This window comes from Pygocentrus nattereri, chromosome 22 (assembly GCF_015220715.1).
Source record: "Pygocentrus nattereri isolate fPygNat1 chromosome 22, fPygNat1.pri, whole genome shotgun sequence".
NCBI classification, from domain to species: Eukaryota; Metazoa; Chordata; class Actinopteri; order Characiformes; family Serrasalmidae; genus Pygocentrus; species Pygocentrus nattereri.
In genome coordinates, this window is record NC_051232.1 from 33,174,321 (window position 1) to 33,180,438 (window position 6,118).

Below are 6,118 nucleotides of genomic sequence, written 5' to 3' on the forward strand. Positions count from 1 at the left end.
GTCGGTACTACATCCCTGTCGTTATGAATAAAGACACTAGGGTAAATCAAAGCATCACATATTCCAGAATTTTCATTGATTTTTATGCTTCATCAGTTATGAGGATGCGACAGAAGCACATCACTGCCCTGTTTAATGTACAAACACGTACAGTGTTTGATGACGAGGTTATTTCTGCCGGGATACTGTTCTGTTTTGCTTGTGTTTCTATGTGACGTTAACTCTGGGCTGACAGCCTGCTGTTTTACATCAGGGGTCCGGGCCCCCAACATAATATGTTAGTAGCATGTGGTATTGAGCCTAGTGAAATGGTGAGTGCTGTTAGCTTGACACTAACATAATACCTTGCAATCCCATAGAGATGCCAGCAGAAACTATATATTATATCATTATATTTAAACTATATATTATATAATTATATTTAAAGTGTGTGGACCTGCTGTGATCACAGGGAACATGCAGGGGGAGGTTTTGCAGGATCTGGTGGAGAAAACTTGCTATTTGCCTGAAATGTTCATGGTAAGATCTTAGCTACTCAGCCAACCAGTTACAAAATATTATGTTCTAAAAACATATTTTTTGCTGCTGGGTGCTAAAAAGCAAAATAGTCCTCAGTTAAACCCTATTAGCAAGAGTTTCCATCATTTTCCATCATCAAGATTCCATAGAAACGCACAGGAGACTCGTGTAGGTTCTCTGGTGGTTCTGGATAGTAAATAAAGTGTCTATATCTGTCTTGTAGTCATGGCGACCCCTGGTTCCCATCACCACCACTGTAAAGAAGTCTCTACAATCTCTACAGTTGTTTAAATGACTTTGTTTACATCTGGATGTTTCAATCCTGCAGACATTTGGAAAAATCCCCTTGTGAGAATTCCTTTCTTGCTGGCTTTCATGGCTGCATGCAGCTGTAATGAAGTCTGGTTATTGGCCTGTAGGGGGAGCCACACTCTAACATACAACACCCATAATCACTCAGCTGTGATAAATGTGGGCCGATTAGCCCACAGGCCAACCTGTCGGCAGCACCTCCCCCTGCTTGTTCCCTGTGATCACAGAAGCTCCACACACTGCAAACACACCCCTCCGCTCAGCCCCGCTGTAGGACCACCAGCCTGTGCAGCGCCGAACACGCCGCAGAGCGAACCTGCTCCCTCCAGCATAAGGCAGCCAGGTAATGCCAGGTGAGGTAAGGTAATGCCAGCTTAGGAAATGCCACTAGGGCAATACCAGCTAGGCCTACATTTCAGGCCGCATGACGGAATTTCCCAGATACTCCGGCCTGTTTCACTCGGATTCAGCTTCTTCACCTGGAAGGTGTCGGCATTGTGTGCTAATGCTTAAAGAGTTCATTCAGAGCAGTTTGGTGTGAAATGGTCCAGACGTCTTTACAGTGGTGGTGATGGGAACCAGGCGTCGCCATGACTACAACACAAATATAGCCACTTTATTTACTATCCAGAACCACCAGAGAACCTACACGAGTCTTCTGAGTGTTTATATGGACTGGTGGTGATGCTAAAACAGAGAAAGGTCTGATAGACTCAGAACCAGAAGAGTTTGTACTAAAGGCAATGGTTCTACTAAGAGCCATGAGTCCTATGTAGTTATATATTCATGTGTAAATGGTTCTGTATAGCACCAACAAGGGTTCTGATGTCAAACTTGATGTGATAACGATGGCAGAACCCTTTTTGGTGCTGTACAGAACCCTCTTCATAGAAGTTCTATATTCAAAAAGAGTCTTCTCTCCAAACTGATGTAAAGCAGTGTATCAGGTACTTGTAACCATATCATGTAATAACATTCTGAGAGGGAGCTTTTAGAGGTGGACGTCTGGTTCCTATCACCACCACTGTGAACAATTCTGCCTCGGTAAGTTTGTCTAGAACTGAGCGTTTCACGCTGAATGGCTTTGTTTACGTCTTAATGGTTTAAAAATGCAGACATTTTAAACATTCAGTGGACTTCCACCTTAAGAACAGGGCTCTGGGCTTGGCTAAGCTGGTTAGTGCCTGTAGAACATCAGGAGAGTAAAACTGCTGTGAATAAATGACTGAAGGAGAATTAAAATTCAAAAACAATCTTGTGTAGGAATAAAATGTGCCAGGTCAAAAATCTCCTGAGCACCTCGTAGACCTGCGAAACATCCAGCATCTGTTAGCATTAGAGCTTAAATGATATGATACGTCTTAAAAAAAGCAGTCCAGGTGCTGGGCCAACAGAATAGAATAAAATTTGCCCACCGGCCCCTTTCAGAAACATTAAGCCATCTGTGAAGTGAAACACCACATACACACTAGTGAATAGTGTGTATGTGGGCAGCCCTATCCACAGCGCCCGAGGAGCAGTTGGGAGTTAGGTGTCTTGCTCAAGGACACCTCAGTCATGTACTGTCAGCTCTGGGGATCAAACCGGCGACCTTCCGGTCACAGAACTGGTTCCCTGACCTCCAGCCCACGACTGCCCAAGCAGTTCCACCAATTTTTACAAACGTTCTGGATACGCATGTCATTATAATGTAAACAGTCATTTAGAGAGTGCTTTATTGTCCAGAGCTCCATACAGACTCTAGAACTGTTCACAGTGGTGGTGATAGGAACCAGACATCCACCACTAAAAGCTTCCTTACAGAAAGTTACTAAATGAAATGTGTATGGATGCTCGCTTTAATAGAAGATGTTGCTCTAAAACACTCACACTCTCACACACACACACTCACACACACACACAGTCACACTGACATTCACACACACTCTCACACACACATACACTCACACACACACAGCCACACTGACATTCACACACACTCTCACACACACACAGACACACTGACACACACACTCTCACACTCACACACACACACTCACACACAGACACACTGACATTCACACACACACTCACACACTCACACTCACACAGACACACTGACACTCTCACACTCACACACACTCTCACACTCACACACACTCTCACACTCACACAGCCACACTGACTCTCACACACTCTTACACTCACACACACTCTCACACTCACACACACACTGACTCTCACACACTCTTACACTCACACTCACACAGACACACTGACATTCACACACACTCTCACACACACACTGACACACTGACACACACACAGTCACACTGACATTCACACACTCTTACACTCACACACACTCTCACACTCACACACACCCTCACACTCACACACACACTGACTCTCACACACTCTCACACTCACACACACTCTCACACAGACACACTGACACTCTCACACACTCTCACACTCACACTCTCACACACACACACACACTCACACACACACAGTCACACTGACATTCACACACACTCACACACACACTGACACACTGACACACACACTCTCACACTCACACACACACACTCACACACAGACACACTGACATTCACACACACACTCACACACTCACACTCACACAGACACACTGACACAGACACACTGACACTCACACACTCTCACACTCACACACACTCTCACACTCACACAGCCACACTGACTCTCACACACTCTTACACTCACACACACTCTCACACTCACACACACCCTCACACTCACACACACACTGACTCTCACACACTCTTACACTCACACTCACACAGACACACTGACACTCTCACACACTCTCACACTCACACACACTCTCACACAGACACACTGACACTCACACACTCTCACACTCACACAGACACACTGACACTCTCACACTCACACAGACACACTGACACTCACACACTGACACTCACACACTCTCACACTCTCACACTCACAGACACACTGACACTCTCACACTCACACAAACACACTGACACTCACACACTCTCACACTCACACAGACACACTGACACACACACTCTCACACTCACACACACACACTCACACACACACACTGACTCTCACACTCACACACACCCTCACACTCACACAGACACACTCACACACACTCTCACACTGACACAGACACACACACTCACACACACTCACACACAGACACACTGACACACACACTCTCACACTCACACAGACACACTGACACTCACACACACTCTCACACTCACACAAACACACTGACACTCACACACTCTCACACTCACACACACACACACACACACACACTCTCATACTCACTCACACTCTCACACTCACACAGACACACTGACTCTCACACACTCTCACACTGACACAGACACACTTACTCTCACACACTCTTACACTCACACACTCTCACACTCACACAGACACACTGACAGTCACACACACTTTCACACTCACTCTCACACTCTCACATTCACACTGACACTCACACACACACACTCACACACTCTCACACTCACACACACTCACACTCACAAAGACACACTGACACTCACACACACTCTCACACTCATACAGACACACTGACACTCACACACACTCTCACACTCATACAGACACACTGACACTCACACACACACTCACACACTCTGACACTCACAGACACACTGACTCTCACACATACTCTCACACTCTCACATTCACACTGACACTCACACACACACACTCACAGACTCTCACACTCACACACACTCACACTCACAAAGACACACTGACACACACACACTCTCACACTCATTCTCACACTCTCACATTCACACTGACACTCACACACACACACTCACAGACTCTCACACACACTCACACTCACAAAGACACACTGACACTCACACACACTCTCACACTCACTCTCACACTCACACAGACACTCTGACACTCACACACACTCTTACACTCACACAGACACACTAACACTCACACACTCACACACACTCTCACACTCACACAGACACACTGACACTCACACACACTCTCACACTCACACTCACACAGAAACACTGACACTCACACACAGCAGCCGCTGAAACAAGAGGGGATCAGGCTGGAGCGGTGCCCGTGAAAACAGCGCTCCACCGCGGGGACGTGTTCGCACTTGCTCAGCAGCTCCACAGCGGAGGAAACAGAGTGGTGTTCTTTTCCCACCCGTTTTCCTACAAACCCCACCCACTGCGCCGCGATTGGCTGGCGCGCTGGAAAAAACAACGTTTTAAGTTAAACGCGTTGTTTGCGTTTCTTTTCCTTATGACGGCTTTATGCGCTAAATTAAACGAGCTTCTTTACTTCCACCAGTAAAGTAGTAAAGTGCTCTGTGCTGAGCTGCGCTGTTGTGTTATGGTGGGTCAGGACGGCGAGTCTCAGTGGATCGTGTTGACCTGCTGATGCTCAACAGCCGGACTTAACACGACTCGGAGGAGCCGGGGCCACATTCTCACACACCCTGTACAGGGCCACTCTGGAGCTCTACAGTTACAGACTGTAGTCCATCTGTTTCTCTGATACTCTGTTACCCTGTTCTTCAGTGGTCAGGACCCCCATGGACCTTCACAGAGAAGGTACTATTTGGGTGGTGGATCATTCTCAGCACTGCAGTAACACTGATGTGGTGGTGGTGGTGTGTTAGTGTGTGTTGCGCTGGTACAAGTGGATCAGACACAGCAGGGCAGCTGGAGTTTTTAAACACCTCAGTGTCGCTGCTGGACTGAGAATAGTCCACCAACCAAAAATATCCAGCCAACAGCGTCCTGTGGGCAGCGTCCTGTGGGCAGCGTCCTGTGACCACTGATGAAAGTCTAGATGATGACCAACACAAACTGCGCAGCAGCAGATGAGCTGTCGTCTCTGACTTTACATCTACAAGGTGGACCGACGAGGTAGGAGTGTCTAACAGAGTGGACAGTGAGTGGACACAGTGTTTAAAAACTCTAGCAGCACTGCTGTGTCTGATCCACTCGCACCAGCACAACACACACTAACACACCACCACCACGTCAGTGTTACTGCAGTGCTGAGAATGATCCGCCACCCAAACAGTACCTGCTCTGTGAGGGTCCATGGGGGTCCTGACCACTGAAGAACAGGGTAACAGAGTATCAGAGAAACAGATGGACTACAGTCTGTAACTGTAGAACTACAGAGTCCAGCTATACGGTCAGTGGAGCTGATAAAGTGGACAGTGAGTGCAGAAACAAGGAGGTGGTCAGAATGTTTT

At 47.1% G+C, this 6,118-nt stretch overlaps 1 protein-coding gene across 1 annotated transcript in view; it reads left to right on the forward strand.

Moving 5' to 3' along the window:
* Nucleotides 1–1,068: 1,068 nt before the first annotated feature.
* The window catches only part of efemp1 (EGF containing fibulin extracellular matrix protein 1), a 64,311-nt gene continuing 59,261 nt past the window's right edge, over nt 1,069–6,118 (forward strand). Inside the window, exon 1 of the mRNA XM_037533088.1 lies at nt 1,069–1,174. The gene's annotated coding sequence lies outside the window, so the exon portion shown is untranslated. The remainder of the gene's footprint in view (nt 1,175–6,118) is intronic.